This window comes from Anabrus simplex, chromosome 1, assembly GCF_040414725.1.
Source record: "Anabrus simplex isolate iqAnaSimp1 chromosome 1, ASM4041472v1, whole genome shotgun sequence".
NCBI lineage: Eukaryota > Metazoa > Arthropoda > Insecta > Orthoptera > Tettigoniidae > Anabrus > Anabrus simplex.
In genome coordinates this window covers 966,937,629-966,950,309 of record NC_090265.1, presented here as the reverse complement: position 1 = coordinate 966,950,309, position 12,681 = coordinate 966,937,629, and the positions used below count along the sequence as shown (strand labels likewise).

Sequence of the window (12,681 nt, the reverse complement as noted above, 5' to 3'; positions counted from 1 at the left end):
TTTAACTCATCTTTAACTAATAATGAAATACCCCTGGATTTCTTCCCTTCTTTTTTTTTTTTAATTCCTTACCATGAACCCCTTCAAAGTTAGATTTGTCCCTTCTTTTAGCCACATTTCTAGAAGGGCCACTATATCAAAACCCTCCACCATCTTACCAACTTCTACATTGTCCAACTTACTTCCTATCCCTTCAATATTTACAAAGCTTATCTTACACCCTAGCTACCTGCTATACTCACTTGCCCTCTCCTTTTCCCTCTTATTTCTATTTACATCAGCTGCGTTAGTCGATTTACTTCTAGTTTTACGCATTTCTTCTCTTTCCTCCCTGCTTTCTACCTTTTTTGACATCTTAGCAGATTCTTTGTTCCCTCTCTCCTTCTGCCCTTTGCTTTTCTTCCCCCACAGACCCTTTAAACTTACACTTCTAACCCTGCTCATTACCTCTCTCCGGCTGCTCTCCTTCCCCACCTCCACAGCACTTGCCGGTGATGCACGACTGCCCCATCTTATTTCCTGGAATAATTAGCAGGAAAATTTATAATGTCCAATAATGGACCATTTATATTGGTATTATAAATTTACTCATTCGGAACATTTTTTTTTTTTTGCTAGGGGCTTTACGTCGCACCGACACAGATAGGTCTTATGGCGACGATGGGATAGGATAGGCCTAGGAGTTGGAAGGAAGCGGCCGTGGCCTTAATTAAGGTACAGCCCCAGCATTTGCCTGGTGTGAAAATGGGAAACCACGGAAAACCATTTTCAGGGCTGCCGAACATCATTCGGAACAAATATTAAAGATTCCCTATGGGAATCAACATCTGTATTATTGCCCCACCTCTCTCCACACGTAGAAGTTCTTTGCATTCCTTAGAATAATGTCAGCCATCAGAGTAGATATCAATGTAAGCTTAATTGGTCTCCCACCTTTACCTTTCACTCTTCCCATTCTCTGAACCTCATTAATATCCACCTCACTAAAGTTATCTTCATTCTGTTCTGTGCCATCTCCACCACCTAAAAAACTAGTGTCACTTTACCTTCTTTCGCCACCTCCAACTCCAGCATTGAACTTTCTTTTGCATTTCTTCCATCTCTGCCTCATTTCTCCCCACTTTTTCCTGCATCTCATCCACCTCATTCTTAATGCACTGTCATAAGTCATTTAACTCCTTGGAATGATTTATTTGGTCTATCTGACACGGCTCCCTCACCACTTCTTTTAATGCCTCTATCTCTTCCCACCCTAGGGCACCAATTGGGCCAGGCCCTGGGTTTATCTCTACTCCACCTATTATAAGCAGCACTACCAAGACCACCGCCACCAGTAGCCCTGCCATCTTCCTTATTTTCTCTCCCTTCATTCTCATACTCAATTCCAATTTTTTCTTTCTCCTGCACTGCCAACTTCCAATCCTCACTCGATAAAGCTCTTAATGCTATCCCCATACCTCAGTACTCGCTCAGCACATCCGCTCACAATGCTTACTTGATCGAGACTCCTTGTAAAAAAATGTGGAACGCTTCAAGATTTTGCGTGTTATCCTTGCGCAGGGGCCATGCTAATCTTCTCTGTATCGTTCCAATTTTAGTATATGTACTGCTGAAGAGAGTACGACAGTGTCATTGCGCCAGTCACACCATGCTCGGAGTGGCGTTGCTACCACGAGCTAAAATCAGTATAAATACAATGCTGCAAGCACAATACAACATGAAATATGAAAGTTGTAGTAAGTTTCAAAGGCTCATTCAAAATCAAACCAAATTCCTTTGTTCTATTCTTCGTTCTGTGAAGTACAAGAGGTATACAAATCTTCTATGCATTATAAGTGCACATTTTTGTAGTAATACATGTTATCATTAAATGTAGTATATACAAACATATCAACATTATTTTCTTGTGATGAATGCTGTTTTATATCAGCCATACCAATAGGTGAAGTATGTCTTGATTTTTGATTCTTAATTGCAACAATGTCCTGGTCTTCAACTTTTGGAATACAAGAACTGTAGCTAAACAAGAATGCTGCAAATGAGGGAGAGAACTTCTCAGGTAAAAATTTTGTATTCCCAAATGAAGAATTAAGTGTGGGCATTTGATTATTGTTGTCTCTAAAGTTGAATAATGAATAGAAGAGAATCCTCTTCTCTCCAAATCATGAATGACCAGCAACTGGGGAGCATGTACTTATTCATGGTAAGCATAGCTAATACACCTCTTAGTTATTTTTAATATAAAATAATGAAAATATTAACAAAAATAGTTAAAATAAAGTTTATGTATACATTTCCCATAAGCCCTTCCAGTCTACACATACATACATACATACATACATACATACATACATACATACATACATACATACATACATACTGTGCCATTCCACTATTCCAGAAATAAAACTCAATCAAGTCAGGATGAATGCGATTACTGACAAAAAAGTTAAACATAATGAATAAATTATATAAAATGTCAAGGAAGTTCAGAATAATGCGAAGTTGAAATGTACAAGATCGTAATGGCAGTGGTAAAGACAAAATAAGAATTTGAATTACTGTAAAAAGACACAAAAAGAAAAAGCAATCCAAGGGAACGGACATATTGTGATCTAGGAGCTGATTAAGTCGCATAAAACTATTGAGAAAGAAGAGAACTTAAGAAAAGTTATTGACAATGTTTAAATACATAACTGGAATATTCTATACGAGATAAACATCATCATCATCATCTTCCTTCCAAGTATTGGGCCATGTGACCCGTTACGGTCTTGCATTTTACTTTTTGCAAGACTTGAAAGCAATCAAATGTCTTTCCGACGGGTTGCTAGCCTGAAGGAAGTAAGACCATTGGTGGGGCTGCCACCTCTCAGCTAATGGACTAGCTGAAATCACAGCATTTCCTCCATAATGGATGTAACGGTTATACCGCCGTGACTCTGTCAACAGGGCTGGGAACAGGTTTTTTCATCTCGGGAAGGTGAGGTTGGCGTTTGGGCAGGAGAGGTTATGTCATAATCATCATCATCCTTCCAAGTACTGGGCCATGTGGCCTGTTACGGTCTTGCATTTTCTTTCCATCGCTTCATTGGACGTCCTATAGATCTCTGTCCTCTTGGTTGATAGCGTAGGATCTCCTTTGGTAGTCTTCCAGATTCCATCCTTTGAACATGACGTTTCCAGTTTTCTTGGTAATCATAGATGTAATTGATTACTGATTTCACATTCAGTCCCTTAAGCACATCTTTAATTCTTGTACGATCCCATTTCGTATAGCCTGCTGTTCTGCGCATGAATGTCATTTCACGTGCTGTAATTCTGGAAATGTCTTGAGTACGAGATAAACATGAAATAAGGAAATATTAACATAGTTGAATAACAGCAATATAAAATAAAATAACATGATCAATAAAGAAAAACAAAGGTGAATCGAACCATGAGGTCCTATCTATGGTTTTTCAGAAAACCAAAATTGTAATAAAATAGTAAGATTACATTTAAGAAAATGAGATAAACTTCTGCAATTAAAATTCACAAGGAAAATTTAACAGGGAATATAAAATCAATTACAACAATCTTACAAGGAAAATAGAAAAGGAGATTTACAGATTATTACATATAATTTACAAGCAAAATTGACAAAGGAATTTAAAATTTAATGCAGAGGCCTTTAGAGTTGCTGTCTTCCTAATACACATCAGCGAGACGCATAGCTCCAAACAGCATACACTAAGTTGATGCAGGACTACGGGAGGCAACATTACACAATTAAAAAGGTTAATAAAAGGGAATTGCCTCCAAAAGAATAGGATATGCCTAGCTGACGAGCTAAGGCATTACAAAACAAAACGGCGAAAACCAGGGTCTAAAGTAAACTCCGAAGTCAATAAATTTACGTGTTAGTTTAAAATTCGAGAAACGGAAACGGAGTGGCTGGAGCCGCTGACGGGACCACACTCGAAGTGCATCTGACCATGAGGACGTACGAAAACCAAAGACGCGGACCAGAGCCCTGCTCCTACAGAGGAGCCAAAGGCCAGAAATTGAACAGCCAATAAGGGAAGCTTACCACGATTCGACCCAAAATTTTCGCCAATAAATCCGGCCGGATACATTGGCAATTTTATAGGTTAATTAGGAATTGTTTTAGTTGTAATAAGGATGGTCGTTTGGGACCGTGTTAGGTATAATTTAGTATAATGTCTTCTCATAACTAGGGATTCCTAGTAAAATTTTCTGGCATTAAGGTAAACTCCGCTAAACTTTCTTTATTTTATTTGGTTTCTTTTATTTGGTAAATTATTAAACAAGCTTGCCCTTGGGGATGTTTGGAGTTCCCAAAGATATTTGGTGCGAGGTTATCCTCATCGCATGGAATTTTAACAGTTTCTCTTATTTAGTACTAAGTTAGGCAAGAAAAACAGAAAACCCACCCTTCAGCCTACTTTTCTTAAAAGACTCTTCTGGATAGCCAAGCTATGGCTTTTCCTGTATAACTTCCTTTTCTGCTGTGGATTGATCTCTGTTCCAGTGATCACAATAACCTGGTCCGTCCAGAGAACCTGCCTTGCCTGTTGGTAAGGGCACTATGAATTCCTGACCAGTTTACATCCGACCTGGGAGTGCAGTGACCCGAAGTTCCTGGTGGTGGCAGTTGCTCAGTACTACGCCATGCTTTACTACTTGTTCTCTGTGGGTTCAATACTCGAGTGAGCTAAATGAAGCTTCATTGGAGACCCTGGTGGGATTGAAAAGGGATACCGTGTTGGCAGGGGGCCGATGTCGGCAACCCTATGGACAGCAATACCTGTGGTGGAGCTTAGGACATTCTGGTTCAAATAGATATTCCTGGTAGGAATCGCATCAAGATGTGGGTGCTATGTGTTGGAATCAGTGTGTTTCCACAGATTTTGGACCTCCAGTTAAAACCTCCATTTAATTTAATGTGTTTTTAATTTAATAATCGAGCAGAACTCGAGATTGAGGTAGAGGATGTCGCCGCTGGTGAGAAGTTCATAACGTGGATGTGATCATTTAATTCTTGTCTTGTCATTATGCTAAAATTTTGTAAAATTACCATTGGAAAAACTATGGAACATTCAAAGACATTCTCGAGGAAGTGAACGATTTTTTTTATTGTTGGTAAATTTATGTAAAAATATAAATGGGATTTTCAGGACTCGTTATACTTAATCATTATGAGTGTTGGTGGAAGGAATTATTTTGGTATTGGAGATCTCCTGTAGTGTGCTTGCTGTAACTTGCAATCTGTTAAACAACCTTTTGTATCATCCTGTATTTGCCACATGGAGGCTTCGATAACGACATTGCTGTGTTTCGCAAACAAAACCTCTAGAATTTGTTGTCCATACCGGATAATTTGTTTTAATTGGTCGGAATAACGACCTTTTTCATTGGCGAAAATTTCGGGTCGAATTGTAGTAAGCTTCCCCGATTGGCTGTTTGCGTGTTTCTCAATTTCCGGCCTTTGGCTCCTCGGTAGGAGCAGGGCTCTGGTCCGCGTCTTTGGTTTTCGTACGTCCTCACGGTCGGACGCACTTCGAGTGTAGTCCCGTCAGCGGCTCCAGCCACCTCAGGGTAAGTATGTTTCCGTTTCTCGAATTTTAAACCAAACAAGTAAATTTATTTGCACCGGGCGAGTTGGCCATGCGCGTAGAGGTGCGCGGCTGTGAGCTTGCATCCGGGAGATAGTAGGTTCGAATCCCACTATCGACAGCCCTGAAAATGGTTTTCTGTGGTTTCCCATTTTCACACCAGGCAAATGCTGGGGCTGTACCTTAATTAAGGCCACGGCCGCTTCCTTCCAACTCCTAGGCCTTTCCTATCCCATCATCGCCATAAGACCTATCTGTGTCGGTGCGACGTAAAGCCCATAGCAAAAAAAAAAAAAAATTATTTGCTTCGGAGTTTACTTTAGACCATGGTTTTTGCTGTTTTGTTTTGTAATGCCTTAGCTCGTCAGCTAGGCATATCCTATTCTTTTGGAGGTAATTCCCTTCTATTAACCTTTTTAATTGTGTAGTGTAAAATTTAATTTTCCATCCAGGGTTGCCTCCCGTAGTCCTGTGTCAATTTAGTGTACGCTGTTTGGAGCTATGCGGCTCTCGCTGATGTGTATTAAGAAGACAGCAACTCTAAAGGCTTCTGCATTAAATTTTAAATTCCTTTGTCAATTTTCCTTGTAAATTATATGTAATAATCTGTATATCTCCTTTTCTATTTTCCTTATAAGATTGTTGTAATCGATTTTATATTCCCTGTTAAATTTTCCTTGTGAATTTTAATTGCAGAAGTTTATTTCATTTTGTTAAACGTAATCTTAATATTTTATTACAATTTTGGTTTTCGGAAGAACCGTAGATAGGAACCTTGTGGTTCAATTCACCTTTGTTTTTCTTTATTGATCATGTTACTTTATTTTATATTGCTGTTATTCAATTATTTCCTTATTTGTTAGTAAATTCAGACTGAAGGGTAATCGCTCGCACGTCTTTTTCCCTACGTTATGTAAGATCACATTCTCTTAAGAGATCCCAGTCCGCTTCCCACATCCTTTCTCTAGTTGTCATGTTGGTAATTCTGCTTATCTTTGCTTCTAGCCATGTGTATGTTTTCAAAACTTGCGATGTTATAATTGGTGTCTTATCGGCTGACATATGTTCCTTCAGGTTTATTACTTTATTACCTTGATTTATATGTGCTTTAAATTAATGTGACCAGCTCCGAAAGAGCGGGGTTACATCTGTGTCAGCCTCATTAATTCTGAACAGATGTCCATAAAATTTTAGTCTTATTTTCTTCATTGACTCAATGAATTTTTGTTTTCCTGGTATAATTCACCCCTTTCTCGTTACCTACACTGGCCATCCACGATTTTTGTACCCATTATGTTGCGGAGGATCTTTCTCTCAAATTTATCGGCTTCTCTTAAGTCTCGACATTCCTGTCATTTGGAAGCGTTCACTAGCATACAGACACTCTGTCTTAATCACTGTGTTGTAGTGTCTTCGGTTAGTTAAGTACCACTTCAAAATCACCTTCCTTTCTTTGAATGATATAGCCTTGCATCTGCCATTTTGTGGATGTTAATGCCACCTATAAACAAACTAAACAAAAGTTACCAATCCAAGGCCACCTAAAACCAAGACATTAAGGTACCCCGTCATCAAAGTTCAGACTTGTATCTTAATTCATTGCAAAACTTTTTATGAACAAACTGTACGTATTTTATCGGATGGACTCTCTCTCTCTATATATATATTCCACAAGGTTCTTACATTTTGAATCAACAAACAAATGCTTTATCGCTTGTAGTTTCAGCAACGTTGGCAGTAAGAGTATCCAAATATCGGGAGGTCATAGACCTGAATACCTATGTTTTCTCTAGCTCTAATGAATTTGGAGAAATGTATTTTTTGTTCACTATGCATGGTAATATTGTATTTTTTAATGTAATATCACCTTCTCCCTACATTTCAAAAAAGTAAAACATAAACATAAACACACACCAAAAAAGTGATCTGGACAGGAAAAAGATAAATGTATTTGCCATCATACTACAAAATTAAGTAAAACAAAATATCACAGCAATGACAAATATTTCTATTCCAACATACAGGGTGAACTTTAATAAAACCGACAAACTGCAGGGACTTATTCCTGACTGGAAACGGAGGAAAAAATGTCGTATGAACATGTGTCCGGAAATGCATCGCTGCGACTGTAGATGGCTATGACGAATGAAATTTTCTCTGACTACTTGCAGGGTGTTTCTTCTGTTGCAGATGGTGTGATAGCAGCGTACTGTCAGAAGCAGAATGGTCCGGTGAGATGGTGTTTGTGTACAGCCAAGACAATGGAAATGGTCAAGAGGCAGCATGGCTATACCAAAATAAGTACCCTCACAGACACCAACAACATCACACGACATTTCAAGACCTTTTTGGGTGTTTGTGTGATCTTGGGTCCTTTCAGACAGATGAATGTGCAGGGAGGCGGCGGACTGTGCGTACAACAGATCTGGAGGAACAGGTTCTACAGGACCTTGAGACGAACCCTAGTACAAGCTCCAGGCAAGTGGCCCGCCAACATGGTGTAAGCCAGACTACGATTATGTGTATCTTGCACAACATCGCTATTATTCCCATCACCTGCAACGAGTGCAAGGATTATCAGCAGCCATCACAGGCCATCACAGTTATGGGATTTCTGTTGTCAGTCCTCTTTACTGATGAAGCAACCTTTACCAGAAATGGCATTGTCAATCTGCACAATCTTCATCTGTGGGCTACAGAAAATCCCCAGGGAATGGTTGAAGTCTGGATTGCTTAAGAATGTGCCTTTGGCAATAAGACAGGTTACGTGGTTTCTGCATGATCGAGCACCACCCCACTTCTGTATTACAGTTCGCCAACAGTTCAACAATATCTTCCCCAGGCGCTGGATAGGACACGGAGGCCATGCTGAACCAGTTGCTGATGCGCAGACCCTTCAACGGCGTGTTCACAACGCCCGTGACACTATTCGGCAAGAGGCCGGAACGTGCGAAAGAGTGAGGCAATCCATGATACGACGTCTGAATGCATGCATTGAAGCCCATGGAGGCCACATTGAACATCTGCTGTGACATGGGTGTGATTCAGCACACCGTCCATTTCCAGACACATTTTCGTAGGACATTTTTTCCTCCATTTCCAGTCAGGAATCAGGCCCTGCAGTTTGTCGGTTTTATTAAAGTTCACCCTGTATAACCAACACGTTCACTGTATTTTATTTATAAAAAATATAAGAAACATTCAGAGAAAGTAGGTCCTGGTAACATTATTTAAAACATATGACAACAAAACATTAATTAATGCAGAAGAAAACGTTATCTATGATAATGAAGGAGAGAGGAGGAACGGATAATCCATTCCAATTGTTCTTACAGTATTTTTATGCTCTTTTGAAGGAGTCTGTAACTTAATTCCATGAACTCAACTACTGCTGGTAGGAGTGCACGCTAGAAAAGTTTGTGCAACAGAATTTGGTTGGTGTTTGAAGCAGTAGTACTATAGGTGCTGTGCAAAACTTAAGAATTCATCAGCTGGAAATAGAACCCCACCCCCTCACTATCTGTTGGACAATAATTTGTGAATGTCATTAAAGTATGAAGGCTTTCACAGCCGGTGTCAATATAATTTAAAAAAATCTTCCGGGCTATTATGCCGTGGTCCACTCCTCTCGCTTCTCCCAGATGTTTTGACTACTTCTGTGGCGTCTGGGAGAAGCGTGAGGAGTGGACCACGGCATAATAGCCCAGAAGATTTTTTATTATAAATTTGTGAATGATCGTGACATTCAGTAGGCTAGTCTCAACAGCAGCATATAAGGCTCCAGTTTACTCAACATACAGAATACTACCCGTCATTAATGCTAAACACAGCCTCACAGAGGGTCTTTTCTTAGATGCAGTACTTGCACATTCTAGCAGGCACATAAACTGGGATTACTGATTATTTAAGAAATGGAAAGACAGTCTGATAATCACTCCGAATTCCCTTGTCCACCGTTCTTGAAAAATATGGCCACTGCCTTTGTTAAGTTGCTATAGCTTTTTTTTTTTTTTTTTTGCACCAAAACATGCTTGTGAGGTCAGTGTACAAAACCACTAGAAAACAATATTCAATACACAATTACATACTAAGAATAATTACTAGGACCCAGATTAAAAAAAAAAAAAAAACATGCACATGTGCTTATGAAATGAATATTTTGAAGGTTAGTGCATATTTTGATGATGTCCGACTCGTTGGCCGAATGGTCAGCGTACTGGCCTTCGGTTCAGAGGGTCCCGGGTTCGATTCCCGGCCGGGTCGGGGATTTTAACCTTAATTGGTTAATTCCAATGGTCTGGGGGCTGGGTGTTTGTGCTGTCCCCAACATCGCTGCAACTCACACACCACACATAACACTATCCTCCACCACAATAACACGCAATTATCTACAAATGGCAGATGCCGCCCACCTTCATCGGAGGGTCTGCCTTACAAGGGCTGCACTCAGCTAGAAATAGCTACACAAAATTATTATTATTTTGATGATGATGATGCTTGTTGTTTAAGGGGGCCTAACATCGAGGTCATCGGCCCCTAATGGTACGAATGGAATAACAACAAAAAGTTCAAAAAATCCACTGACCAAAATTAAAAAAAATCATGAAAAATAAATGGATGGACATGAACCCAAAAAAACAAAAACAAACAAAAAACAGTGGATCCGACTTAAAAAAAGGTCATAAATAATAGTATAACTGACCAAGGGACCACATATAAAGCACAGTCCTTAATCGAGGATGCTTGATGTCTAAAGGGGTCCAAAATCCAGGTCTAAGGCCCCTCAGAATGGTACATGTCGCGAATAAAGTAGAACCATGGTATTTGTCACATTGGGGTACTAATCAAAAGTAGCGAAAACTCACGGTGTTCCACACAAGATGGTACTACTCACAAGTATTGTACTTCGTATAGGTAACACAAACGTATGGTGTTTCTCACACAATGGCGCCACTCATAGCCAACGCAAACCGATGAGTTTCCTCACCTAGGTGTACTATCAACAGGGACTTGTACTATCCCGTGGTGTTCCTCACATAGTGGGTACTAATCACAAGCAACGCAGACCCACGATGTCGCTCATATAGTGGTACAACTCACAGGCAACACTCAGACTCGCGGTGTTGCTCACATGGGTACGACGCACGGGTACTGGAAACCCAAAGGAGAACCCTCTCTTGCTGCTACTAATCACAAACCTATTTCGTACTCACAAGTACAGGCAACCCATGATGTTCCCCACATGATAGTACGAATCAAAAGTAGTTTCATGGTTCTAATTCAAACATCCCTTGGTCGCCCCTTTTAGTCGCCTCTCACGACTGGCAGGGGATACCTTGGGTGTATTTTTAGTCTGCGTCCCCCGCCCACAGGGGGTAAAGAGAGAGAAAAAAGAAGAGGAAATGATCCGTCACTTCGAAAAATGAAGTAACGGACAAAGAAAGGCAAGGGCCATGAAGGACGTGAAAATGAAAGACTCCCTAGACCTCAAATGCTCTAATACCGTCGGGGTCAGAAAAAAAACAAGAGTTGACCAAGGGAGGTCGGATAGGATAGTCGGAAGTGAGGAGCCTGGCACAAGTAAGTGGAAGCAATGCCAAAACTCAGCTAAGGGCCCTGTGGTCGCCAATCCACACTCCCAAGTTGAGAGCCCTTTGGGCCCCTGTTAGTCGCCTCTTATGACAGGCAAGGGATACCATGGGTGTATTGTACATGTGCATCCCCCACCCTCAGGGGGTTGTGTGTTTGGTCCGCGAGAGGTATTTTATTTCCCTCAAGTCCGCCAGCAAGCCGGTTAGGACCCCCCTATCCGCCACCTGGGACGTGCCACGTGGAAGTATCACCTCTCCCCCTGCTACGCCAGCGTAGTAGGTTCGTGGAGTGCATATTTTGAAGCTATTCACAGGTTTCTGCATAAATATTGCAAGTCGCAGATCATTTTAATATTCTCAATGCCCTGAATCTGTAGTTTCGAGTGTATTGAACATCCTTTAAGAAAGAATTTTTCCTATTTTCTGAGTAATGGAAATACTGTGCTTTCTTATCTAGTATGTCCTTCAAACAAAATAGTCCTCCTCAGGTCACAAGTCTTAAGTAACGGGAATACTGTATCTTAGCAAAACAACCTCACAGTCACAAGTCCTCACCAACACCATACACAGACTGCAGACTGACTAGGATGGGGTATGTGTGAGGGGTTGGTGAGAACTCCCCCAATTACCAATCACCTGCTAGTAAAGTCTACTAAAAATCTGTCCTTTGAGAATTATTCAGTTTAGCAGTTGCTAATAAATGTGTAACAGTACGTGTTGATAGTTCCAACATTATCACTGTATTTTATTTAGTGAATACGTCTAAGGAGAAGTGTAGTTGAAGCTTTTACTAAAGCAGTGGATTTCAGGCAACAGTGAGTATACAACAGATTGTAATGTGATTTCCTACCTAATATGCAAAAAAGTGTGAGAAAATGTTTCAACTTGAACAACATTTTAAGACAACCGTGCACATCAGATCGAAAGAGAAGAACACACCACAGAAGAAACTACTTCTTACTCAGATATAACCAAAGTATGAGATAAAAACATTTTCAAGTGACCTTTGTAAAGCTTTGGTATATAGAAATATTCTGTTATATAAATTAAATGATCCAGCTTTACATTCATTTCTGGAAAAATACTGTGCAAGTCACAAGATAAACTGACACTAAGGAAAAAATACTTACCATCGCTGTACAACTCAACTATTGACTCAATTCGAAGTGACATTGGAGAGAACTATCTATATATCAACAGATGAAAAGTGATGCATGTTGTCAAAGCATAGCAAATTCAATGGTTGTAAGCTCTGCCTTCATGAACCAGGAAAACCTCATCTACTAGCATGCAAAGTATTTGAAAGAACTAATCATAGTATAATAGCAAAATCCCTAATGATTTCCTGCAACTACTGGGACCAACTGAGAATAATTGTAATTGTTCTAAGGCGCTTGTGAAGGCCACAAATGGAGCTCCATATGTGTATTTTATCCTAATCCTACTCATATTACCATATTTGCTCACATATA

The 12,681-nt window shown here is 40.1% G+C and overlaps 1 protein-coding gene and 1 non-coding gene across 3 annotated transcripts in view; both read right to left on the bottom strand.

Annotated features, from left to right (window-relative positions):
* The window catches only part of LOC136857830 (PHD finger protein 21A), a 203,127-nt gene that overhangs the window by 24,372 nt on the left and 166,074 nt on the right, over positions 1-12,681 (bottom strand). The gene's annotated exons all lie outside the window — the stretch shown is intronic.
* Positions 1,516-1,622, bottom strand: LOC136859302 (U6 spliceosomal RNA). The gene has a single exon (XR_010858948.1). It is a non-coding gene; the product is annotated as a U6 spliceosomal RNA (small nuclear RNA).